The 12,934-nt window shown below is 41.1% G+C and overlaps 1 protein-coding gene across 1 annotated transcript in view; it reads left to right on the top strand.

Moving 5' to 3' along the window:
• The first annotated feature begins 6,958 nt into the window (after positions 1 to 6,958).
• Positions 6,959 to 12,934, top strand: part of LOC144770651 (mucin-5B-like) — a 104,960-nt gene continuing 98,984 nt past the window's right edge. Inside the window, exon 1 of the mRNA XM_078655359.1 lies at positions 6,959 to 7,089. The gene's annotated coding sequence lies outside the window, so the exon portion shown is untranslated. The remainder of the gene's footprint in view (positions 7,090 to 12,934) is intronic.

The following is a 12,934-nucleotide window of genomic DNA, read 5'->3' as shown; positions in this document are numbered from 1 at the left end:
AGATGCAGCTTCAATCAAGCACAACAACAGGATGGTGAAATGATGGATGAGTTTGTTGAGAGTCTTGGCGCACAGTCAAACACTATAAGATGTGTGATTTCAATGTTGAAGAAGCCATGTGACCAGAGTCATCGATGGTTGTTTCTCAGACTCTTTCAGAAAATGCAAGTTGACAGAGACACTCAGTTTTGAGAAAATACCAAGGGCTGTGAGGGCAGAGAAATGGGCAAATCGACAAGCTGTTGATATGGAATCATCAACACCATGCCGTCTGAATTTGAGAGTCTATTCCCATTATTTTTTCTTGCCCTAGGAAGACTCAAGACAATGAAAGTGCAACTTCATAATAATGAGGACATTCACTCTATTGCCCAATGGCACCGTAGAGTTCCTATCCACTTACAAGGAGCCATTGAGAAAAAACTAGAAACACTGTTGAAACATGACATAATTAAACGCTCCACTGCTCCCACACAGTAGGTTTCACCCATAGTTGTGGTGCCAAAAAAGGACAGGGGAGGTTCAGTGCGAATTTATGCTGATATGTGCCAGGCCAACAAATCAATCAATAGAGGTCCAAACATTGCAAACATGATCATCCAGCTGAATGGAGTCAAAGCCTTCTCCCATCTTGAACCGAACAAAGAATACCATCAATTTTAACTGGAGGATAACAGGAGGTACAGTAGTACTTTTTTTACTCATGTTGATTTGTTAAGATACAAAAGACTGAGGGCCCGATGTAGGTAATTAGTATTTACCGATTCGTAAATACCGAATTTTACCGATTCGGTATTTACAAATCAGTAAATGCTATGTAGGTATTTTTACCGAATTAATTAACGAATCGGTAACATTCGGTAATTACCGAATCGGTATTTACTGATTCGGTAATTGCCATTGGTTCCTATGGGCCTTGAGGCCCATAGGAACCAATGGCAATTGCCGAATTGGTAAATACCGATTCGGTAAAATTACCGAATTGACAAGGGGGACAGGGTGTCACTCTGCCACCCTGTTGCACCCCTGATTCAGGCTTGTGTGCCATGTGACACACATACATGCCCTTAGGGCACAGATGTGCATGTACACAGGAATTCGTTATTTACCATCAAATAGTATTTGATGGTAAATAACAAATTCTTAAGGGCCTGTGGCACTGTTTTCAGTGCCACCTACATCCCACATTACCGATTCTGTAAATTTACCGATTCGGTAATTTACAGAATCGGTAAATTTACCGATTCGGTAAATTTACAGAATCGGTAATTTTTAGGCCCCCTACATTTGAAACTACAAATACTGGTCGGTAACGGCCGAAATCGGTCGTTACCGACCGGTATCTGGCCACCTACATCTGGCCCTGAGTTTTGGGCTTCAGCTTGAGAGATATTTCAGGATGTTATCCACCTAATTATTCAACCTGTCACACATTCTTGCAATTACAGTGATGACATACTGGTATTTGGGACAGCGCAAAAGGAGCATGGCAAGGCCCTTACGCAAGTGTGCCAATTGCATGCTGATGCAGGTCTCACTTTGAATGAGGTAAAGTGTGAGTATCACAAAAACAAACTCAAATTCTTTCGCTTTTTTCTCTGATGGGGGAATGACTTCTGACCCAGATAAAATGCAAGCATTGTCATCTACTTGTAAGATGTAACCATGCTGCAATCCTTACGCATGGGCAGTTATTGCTCCAAATGCATTTGTGGTTTTGCTATAATGAGTGCCCTATTGAGAGACTTAGCAAAGCAAAATGACCCATTCCAGTGCTCTCCTCAATGCAACCAAAGTTTCAAAGACATAAAACATGCGATGTAGAATGCAACTGAAATGGCCCATAACATACTGAAATCATAATAGATGGGTCTGGGGGCAATCTTTGCTCAACAAAATGGCCATAAGAATGTCTGGAGACACATTGTGGCCTATACCAGTAGAAGCGTGTCTGGAACAGAATGTGCACACTCTCAGCCGGAGAAGGAGAGTCTGGCTGTTCTGTGGGCCTGCAAACATATTCATGCATTTTTAAATGGGAAATGTTTCACTATCATCACAGACCACCAGGCATTGCTCACTGTCTGCGGATACCCAAAAGCTAAGATGTCCTCTTCTATCGAGAGGTGGCGGTTGTGGCTGCAAGAGTATGACTACGTAATTGTACACAAGCCAGGGAAAGATCAAAACCCAGCAGACTACTTTTGACAAGTGCCACTACATTACCAAGCTTAATGCCCAAAGCGGCTGAAGAGTATCTCAATTTTATTGTGAGGTCCAGCATGCCAGCAGCTCTGTCAATGGAACAAAATATTGCCGCTACAAATGCAGTTAAGGACATGCGCAGCTTCAAAGACATCATTTCAATACAACCCTGGAAGAAGAGTGTGAAAAGTGGACTTAAAAAAGCTTAAACATGTAAAAGATGGGCTATCCGTCACCTGAAAAGGCAGGAGCGGCTCCTCCGCTAAGGCCGAGAAGTGTCACCCCACTGTTTTTAAGCACTGCAAAAATGGAAAAATAAAATGATAATAACACACTGTTATTATGATTTTACTTTTCACTGCTGAGGCGGGGCATGGCTGCTCACAGAGCAGGGGGAGGAGTAGTTGGGACACTTTCTAAGTGCTCAAGATGGTTTAGCCAGTCGTTCTGAGCTGGCCGAACAGTCATGCACAGTTAGCATGTTCTCCACCGGGCTGTAATACACAGCCTGAGTGGAGTACATGCACGGCTCCCACTGCCTGTCTGAGCTTCGTACCAATGCGCTCAGATCAATCACAACGCCGCTGACAGCAGCATTGTGATTGGCTTAAGGGAGTCTGTGTGCCTGTGTGCTTCTGGTCCAGACATAAGTTGAGGATGGAGAGAAAGTGGCGGAGGAAAGGTAAGCGCTCTATTCTTTTCTTTTATTTTAACCCCCCCTTCCCAACCTCCTACTACTAGCTGGGAGTAGCCTCCACTGTGAGAAGATATCATATTGAGAGGTTAGAGAATTGTTATATTCATGAGTTTGGGACAGCAATTCATTGAACTGGCCCAGGAAGAACATCATGACATTGTAGCCACCAACAGAGCCTTAAGGGACCGAGTGTGGTTAACCCACCTAGATGAAAGAGTTGAGAAAGGGCTGAAAGCATGTTGAACTGGCCCAGGAAGAAAATCATGGCATTGTAGCCACCAACAGAGCCTTAAGGGACCGAGTGTGGTTAACCCACCTAGATGAAAGAGTTGAGAAAGGGCTGAAAGCATGTTGAACTGGCCCAGGAAGAAAATCATGGCATTGTAGCCACCAACAGCGCCTTAAGGGATCGAGTGTGGTTAACCCACCTAGATGAAAGAGTTGAGAAAGGGCTGAAAGCATGTTGAACTGGCCCAGGAAGAAAATCATGGCATTGTAGCCACCAACAGAGCCTTAAGGGACCGAGTGTGGTTAACCCACCTAGATGAAAGAGTTGAGAAAGGGCTGAAAGCATTCGCCCTTTCTAACGGTTTATCCCCCAAGATAACTCAACATCCATTGACAATGTCTGACTTCCCTGCGAATGCCTGGGAGAGAGTTGCAGTTGACATCTGTGTGCCTCTAGGAATTGAACACCATCTCTTCATAGTCATTGATGAATTCGCGATTTCCGTTGGAGGAAGACTTGACATCGGCAACCCATTACAAAGCCATTGAGTGGCTTGATACCATCTTTGCATCATGGGGCATCCCCGCTATTCTCAAAACGTATGATTCAGCGATCAGGGATCAATAATTTTCATAAACATAGGCCCATTTACACTAACCAACTAATCCCTTCATGCTAGGGTTCAGTGTGATGCAAGTTTAGACCTAACTTATCAATTATGCACTTAGAACCTGCATTTCTCTTTACAATACATCTGTGGCGATGGATACTGTAGTTGAGTAGTTGATGGTAAATAATTATTCACTCATCTATACTACTAAATAATAACAGACTCAATATATTGAATGTTAAATGTTTATCTAAATAATAAAATGAATGCTCATCAAGTACAGTCACACATTGTAAGTCACAAATTTTCACAGTGAACATATAATTGCAAAGGAAGAAAGCAAACTCATATCAAATAAAATGCTTTGAAGGTGTGGGTAGGCGAAGAGAGAAAAGTGTTAGAGACCAAAATACATTTGCAAAGTTTATGCAAACTCAGATTATTATACCAACCCAAAGGGAAAACTAGAAAACTACCCCACCGGCCAGGTAGAGCAGCAAGACCTTCAAGAAGAGTCGAACTGCAAAGATTAAGTCAAGGAAATAGGTAGGCCCCCATCTGGAAGCAGCAAACCGACGACAACGACGATCTCCCACTAGCTTTGGTTAACACCTGCAAACCACACCCCCCAGGGCACCACAATTATACCCTAAAACCTAAATGTCCATCCCACATTTGTTTCAGAATTCATGAAATCTTTGACTCTCATTGTGTAAGAATGGGGGTGTCTCTATCACACGAGTGGGGCCTTTTTATTTACTAACTCATTGTTCAAACTTTCAATATTTCAACATCCTTTTTCCACAAAACATTTTGGCCATAATCTGAGCACGTATTTCCTGAAGAGCAATACATGTAACAAATGTAGCAAGCCTTTCACGCTCTCTTTGTTTTACTTCTTCCATTTCATAGGGAAGTTGCTTTGCTTCCACCGATATCACTTTTTGTTCTTTAAAGTGTTTGGCAGTCAGTCAGGACAGCTCGAAGGACACTCTGTGCCTTTGCGTTTCTATCCCCAGATCCGAGCTTATTTCTTAATTTTGTTCCCGTTCACAAGATTTAACCGTTGACTGGCATGCAGAAGTGTAGGCCTATACTTAATTCACTACGATACACAAAACACAAACATCTATTATTTTCATGAAAATGTGATTTCACACATCCCAGCATTGCACTAACCCAGCACAACCCTTGTTATTCCTAGCAGGATATTATTCACATGCACTAAACAGCATTAGTCTTTTTATTTCATTTAATACTTATAAGCAAAATGCGGCCTAGTTTTTCATGCATTAGTACACATGTTAATTTTCCCCATGTTTCCCCATGTTAGCATTTCATTTAGTTTTCTTCACAGCTCACTGTTAATGTATGTTACTGAGGGTTTAATCTGATCAGGTTTTATTTTTGCAAAACCCTGCTCCCTCACTAACAATGACCCACCTTTCAATAGTAAAGAATTCAAGGAGTTTCTTGTTCGCTCAATGTCAAGCATCAAAAGAGTACATCTCTTTGGCCTCAAGCTCATAGTGTTGTTGAATGATTCCTGGGCACCCTCAAGGAGGTAATTCAGCAAGCATTGATGGTGGGAATCAATCTCAACCAAGGCATGTGCCAAGCCCTTTGTGCCTATCGATCAACTCCTCACTCCACCACTAATGAGAGCCCTGCTACCTTGCTATTTAGGAGAGCCATCAGAACCAACCTACTACAATGGACATCGGACCAATCAACAAATGCTGATGAGGTTCATGTCACAGATATTTCACAAAAGTGCAAGATGAAAACATGCTGATCAGTGCAGATGCAGCCAGGAAACAGTCTTTGGGGAGGGCACTTGGTACTGGTCAAATAGAAAAGGAATAAAAAAACAGACTCTCAGTTTGATGTGGACGTTAGAGTGTGGAAACATGCAAAGGACACATGGTGCCAGCACATCGTCCCGAAAAAGTCCATAACATAGGAGTCGTCACACTTTAAACACCTACCTTAATGTTCATCAAATCCTGAGTGAGGCACCCCTCCTACCTGTCTAAATCAGGCATCTGAACCAATGACATCGGTGCCTGTTCAAGGGGCCCCTCAATTACCTCATACCACCCGATCTGGATGACCAGTGTGAATGCCTTGACCACTCATTGAGGAACTGAGATGCTAATGCAGGCTGTCCTATTTATTTAACACATGGGGAAATGTAGTGTAATTATGCAGACCAGGACCTATGGGGTTCAGGGCAGACTCTAAACCAGAATTACATAATCTGCTGGGATGTGTTAAGATGTGGTTATAAAAGTTATGATGCAATACTTGCACTGTGTGGTTGTATGTTAAAAAATAAATGTGTGTGTTGCAGAGCTCTGTGTGCAGCTTATTTAATTTGCATGCTTCCGGGCTGGGAAAGACGCTCCATAGACTACTCTCTGTTGCCAAATCAGTGACAACTATTACAGTTGGGTTATTCCACTTCTGCAATGGGAGAAGGTTTTTTTGTATTTGGGTATTTGGACTTTTTTGGAAGGTTCAAACCCTCTGAGTTGCTTCACTTGGACTTGAATAATAGGGCTATTCAATGCATATACTATTCACAACACATCATGAGTACATTCGTTTTTTACCAATATGACAAAAGGATGAATACATTTATATATATATATATATATATATATATATATATGTATACATGCAATGTATAAAAATAGTTGTATAGTTTCTATTAGGAGCTAAATACACTGAACGAGCTGGCAGAATTCTGGTAATTTATAAGCTGGATACTGCTGCCTGTCTAGCTGCCCTGTGAAGTGCTCTACCTCGCAAACATGATAAAGAGGACTGTGAAGGGCATTAAAGGCAATTGTAAATAATGGGCTGTTTGTTAGAAATTATGGGCCAGTTTAATGGCCAGGTGGGTCAGTTTATACTGTTGATTTCTCTGATAACCTTTTCAGCTATATCAATCAATAATCTGGCTACTTTAATGTTAATCCCTGGACCTATTTTTGACCCAGTCCGACTCTGCCCACTTCCACATTTCCTGACTCCTAACTTGCACAACCGGACAATGGACTTCTCTGTCTTGGTAGGAGGAGAGCCATATTTCTAATATTAGTGATTGCTGCACACCTTCTGTAATTGGCAGGGCGGGACAGGTGCTTGAGTTGCAGGTGTGTCCAAATAAATCACACACAAATATACTCATCTAAATACTTTGCAGATGGTACATTTGTTTGCCTTGCTACTAATACCATACACACCTCAGAACTTGTCACTGGCCATATAAACCTGGCGCCTCTGAGATGCTGTTAGTTCACCTCTTACATCAAGGTTTGCCGGAATTGGAGAGAAAGAAAGGTAGGCTTTTGTTTGTACTTTCTAATTTGATTCTATAATTTTCCAAACATGATTAGGAACAAAATCTTCCATGAGCATTACCTATCTGCTGTTTCCTCAGTATTTGACTTTCATAACCCACAGTTTGTTTGTCGATGTTCTTTGTATGAAAACAAGCATTGTCTAAAAGCCAAGGAGTGTGTGTGTATAAATGTATTTATGTAATGTGTGTATATATATATATATTCACAGAAAAAACCATAGGTTATAGACCATATATAGTTAGGAATTAGCATTTACAAAACCTTGAAAATTCACTGAAAAAACCATAGGTTATAGACCATATATAGTTAGGAATTAGCATTTAGAAAACCTTATTTTACTCACACAAAACCATTGAAATTCCATATATAGTTAGTTGCACTAACTATATATCGCGCACCCGCAATCCACTGCTGATGATGTCACATATTACATCATTCATGACATGGTCAGTGACATCACTGATGACATCACTGATGACATCTCAAATGACATCACTGATGACATCACTGATGACATCTCATTTGACATTACTGATCACATCACTGATGACATCATTCATGTGATGATACAATGAACCTCTTCAGACTCTAATATAACCTTAGATACACTCAGTGTAAACAGACACTCACAGACTGTCACTCATCCATGGAGTTACTCACACACCTAGTCAGTCTTGCAAAGAATCAATCACACCTCGATTTCCTCAACTATATAGTTATACACACCTTACTTATTGGAACATATAATAACACATATTTACTCTGTTATACAATCCCTGATACAAGTTCACAATAATCCATACAGCCACCCACACATTCACTGGCTCTTATGCACAGTTATTTATATATGTCAACTATCACATGTACTGTGTTTTACATATGTACTTACTTTGACATGTAGCACTGAGATATCCATTCACTCACCAATACACTCATGCACACAGTCAACCGCCCATACAGATGTTTCCACATGCACTTTTGAACCCATACATCTAGTGAATCAACTGCTCACACATCTATGCACAGAGTCATACGCCTCCCAGACACCCACACACACACTCAGTCTCCCATACAAATACTTGGGCAACTAATCAATAACCCATATAGTTAGTCATATAGCTAATGATCAACACATGCATCAGATTACAAAACAACAGACACAATGATGCACAATTTAAAACAGTTTAGTCACTAACCCATGCACTCAGTGAGACACATTTAATCACTCACTTATACAGTCAGTCATGCACCTACTAAATCCTTCATCCAGACACTTATACATCCACTCATTCTTCAATATGTAAGACATATTTTAACTTTACAGAAGCATACAGTCACTGGATGTTGTCATCAGTGATGTCATCAGTGATGTCATTTGAGATGTCATCAGTGATGTCATCAGTGATGTCACTGACCATGTCATGAATGATGTAATATGTGACATCATCAGCAGTGGATTGCGGGTGCGCGATATATAGTTAGTGCAACTAACTATATATGGAATTTCAATGGTTTTGTGTGAGTAAAATAAGGTTTTCTAAATGCTAATTCCTAACTATATATGGTCTATAACCTATGGTTTTTTCAGTGAATTTTCAAGGTTTTGTAAATGCTAATTCCTAACTATATATGGTCTATAACCTATGGTTTTTTCTGTGAATTTCATTGGTTTTTTAACAGCTAATATCTGTAGCTGTAAAATGTATTCTTCTTTAAATCCAAAAATATATTTTATATGTTTATGAATAATTTTTTTTTTAAATATTTTTTTTTCTTCGTTCCCGCTTCGCGAATCGGGAAGCTTCCCGTTAGCTGACCTTGATGCCGCGAAATAGACCGCGAGCCGGTAAACGTTTCTTTACCGCAAGTGCCGCGTTAGAAAACAACATCGTGACGCCTCCCGTCCGCATGACGTTCCACGTTGTCGCGTGATACGTCATATGACGTGCTACGTTAGCGAACTGGTACGCGAAGCGAGTGCCAAAGCGCAGGTTTCTGGAAGCAAACCGGGAGGCCCTGCAAAGCGCTTAACGTAAACACAGCAAGTCATGTGACTTGGTAATAACACTTTTCATTGGTTCATTTCACTTTTGGTTTCCTAATGATGTAAGACTAGGTCATATAATCTAAAATGAACACTTTTGATTGGTTGAGAACTCTTGTTTTTCCCAAATGATGAAAATCCCTCCTTCTTTCCTCACTCTGACTTTCATCATTGTGAGAGAAAGACCCTTTGTGATCACTGAGCAATGGCTTCTTTAGTAGCTTCAGCTGGTGCTTCCCCACCACCTCCACCACATCCAAGGAAGAGTGGACCACCTGCTCAAGTTGTAATTCAACAAGAAGAAGAAGAAGAGGAACAGGAGGACGAGCACGAAGAGAGGCAGTTTTTGCCTGAGCAGCCCAAGACGTCTCACCGGAAAGAAAACTTCATTTGGCAATTTTTTAAAATTCCCAAAGGTCAGAAAAAAGTAAATGCAAGATACGTAACTTGCCTTATATGTCAAGATAGACTGTCCAGAGGGACCGACAAAAAATACAGTTTCGGAAACTACACAATGCATCGCCATATGACTAGGTGGCATCCTAACAACTACAGTGCTGCACAGTTTCGGAACGACCTAGATAATCTCCCTATTATGGCCAGAAGATCTGTTGTACCGGAAGTAACGGGACCAGAGGGCAGGAAGATGGTGCCAAATATACAAATGAGATTTGGTGAAGTAAAACACACCTGCGTATTTTGCGATGGATTCATTTCCTACGGAGAAAGAAGCATCACTCTGATCAACAGAGCTATTGACTATCATATGCAAGTTTGTCCGAAACGCCCAAAATAATAAATACTTCTTTTTTTTGTTTTGTTGCTCCTGTTGAGCCCTTTACAATGAATCGTTTTCATTGCCCCCTCCAAGAAAAACCCCAAAAAATATAAAACTGTTCCGAAAAATTCAAAAACAGTAAAAAAATGTTCAGAAAAATAAAAAAAAAAGTTCTTTTCAGAACTACCTCCCCGTTATTAAAAAATTGGTACAATATTTGGAACTGTGCCAACCTCTATTTCTCTTAGTTCGCTTCCTAGTTCGCTCGCTGGTACGCGAACTGGAAGCGAACCAAAAACAGTAAGTATAAGGGAAGGAAACACACACTTATGTTAAAAGAAAGACAGCTATAGGGGAGTAAACTAGAGATACTATTACCCATAATCCACTACTGATGATGTCACATATTACATCATTCATGACATGCTCAGTGACATCATCAGCAGAGGATTGCGGGTTTTTTGGCAACATGCCTTATCCACGGTTTAATAACGCTGCCTTTTGCTTTATATACGTTTTCAAATTGTATGAAATATATACCAATAGGTCTTTATGAACCTTTAGGTAGTGCTTTTGTTCATGAGGTCTGGTCGCTTCCATACACATACAGATGCTTCAAAGATGATCAAGAAGTTTATCTGAATGGAGAGGAATGCACTGAGACGCCAGATCATTCACTAATGTGTAGGCACATACAGTTACACGATTCATGCAACAAACACCGACCAAATATGGCTTGCGTGTTGCAAGGCACGCCAGTTCCTGCTATCATCCCCACGTTCAAGTTGTTGGAAAATGGTAGTTATTTGATGCTCAATAATGAAGATTGTTCTGAGTTAATTAAAAGTATTCCTTTTATCGTAACAGTAAGTGAACGGGTTATTTGCTGCAGAAATGTTCTATTTCCTCCCACACATGAACATAGGGAGTTTTCAATCTGGCCACAAATACCAACCTTGGGACACGTTTCAACGGCATGACAAGAATAAGAGCTCTTTTGTCTCAGAGAGAGGTGGCCTTGAGTTCGGCCCGTGAAACTTTCGTACTTCACATAGCGAACACCCGTACACAGGTTTGCCTTTCAATTTCAGCAACATGTTTCCGACTATCTTTAACGCATCCTCCACAAAATCCCTGGCACACTTTTTTAAAGTTGTTACCAGTGGTCTCGTGACTTCATTTGAGAAAATCTTTGGAGTCATCCCTGCTCCCTTTCATTGTATTTTCTGCACTCTGGTTCGTGGATTGGCATTTTTACTTGCATTACCAGCGGACGCTCTTGTGCTTTTTTACATTTTTAAATATGGATGTCCCTCCTATGCAACCTCCGACCCTGCAGCTGCTGACACTGTTCCGCAATCGCATGCTAGAATATTATGGCACAATGCCGTTGGCGATATTAAGCACGGCATATGGATTATCTTTTCGGTTCTCCTACTTCACCTGTGTCCAGCCTGTATTTCACTGCCTGACCTGTGATTTCGATTGGGCCATTGATTTGTGTCTCTGCGGACCGGTTTCTCCTGACGTCGACTTTAATCAGCTGATGACTCCTATCATTACTCACGAGTTGATTTGTCCTGGCGAAAGGATTATGGCTGTGGCATTGATGCATGGACTACTTGGTCCCTGGAATTTACTGGCGGCAGCACAGTCTTTCTTGGAACACAGCTTTCTTGAAAACCCACCGAGCTGTCCTCTGATGGTGATAGAGGATCCGGTGCTGGGAGAGCACGTATGTTCTTTTCCGCCTTTAAATTGGATGGCTGAACTGTTTTCGGATGAAGACGGTGACTTCCTATTGGAGGCTGTTGCAGCTTATTTTGCATACACAGTTATGTCATAGACCTTTTTCATGTTTGATATGCTGAGTACTAGCATTTCATTGACAATTCATTGACTTATTTGTCAAGTTTTTATTATTTACCTTGCCTATTGGCTTAAGACTCGATAAAGTACTTGGCTGTTTTATTTTTCTTTAGCATTGAATTTTCCTAGTTTTTAATGCTTTACCTTGCGGACCGTCCACATATAAACTTGCAATCTGCTCTCATGAGATGGCACTTCTATTATCTTATTCAGTTCGTTTCCGGATCATGAGGAGGTGTCATCTAGGTCCTGGATATCTTTACACCGTGTTAAGTTAGCATGGGCTCATTACCGGTTTAAACGCCATTTTTCCTTTTTTGCAACTTCTGCACACGACACTTAGTTGTTGCTTTAGCTTTCCACCTAGTAGTTCATCGTGGTTTACATGAGAATAATATGTTATTGGTCTACTATCTGCTTTACTTGTTAAACTATATCTGTACAGCGAGTGCTAAAGTTTCAAGAACAACACGATACAGAATTTTTATGAGGTCTGATCTCCACGACTTCATACTCATAACATAAGTGCAACTTCTGCCAATTCTGGGCATGAGGCGGGTTTTATATTGCTTTGCCGAACACACATACACAACAGTTGATGCGGTTCACATGAAGAGAGAGCTGGTGTATGCTGATGTGATTTCTTCAAATCTAAGACACTAAAGTATGGACACGCCCTAAACCAACACAAAGAGACCTTCTTAGCAAATAATATAATATGTGTATTAGGGAGGGTGAGATATAAGCAGCCGCGGGCCGTGGAGGGAGTTACGATGGGGCAGGGAGGCGGGGAGGGGGAGAAGCAGGGTGGAGCCCTCTCTACCTTGCCCCTCCCCCTCCCCGCCTCCCTGCCCCACCGTAACTCCCTCCACGGCCCGCGGCTGCTTATAAGTGTTGCTAACTCTTATTCATTTACAGCATGTTAACATACTATCACCATTCACTTTTTATGTACTAGTAACTATGCTGGTAATTTTGCTACTGATAATATGTGTACTTTTATTATCTAAGGTACTACGCCTGAGAAGACGGCATTAGTAAATAAACATTTCAAATACACATCTGTTCTTCTTAACTCCATGTTCTGGTTTCTAAGAAATCTATAACGACCGACTGTTCATGAGTTCCACG

Source organism: Lissotriton helveticus, chromosome 7 (genome assembly GCF_964261635.1).
Source record: "Lissotriton helveticus chromosome 7, aLisHel1.1, whole genome shotgun sequence".
NCBI lineage: Eukaryota > Metazoa > Chordata > Amphibia > Caudata > Salamandridae > Lissotriton > Lissotriton helveticus.
This window is presented reverse-complemented; position numbering and strand designations above follow the sequence as displayed.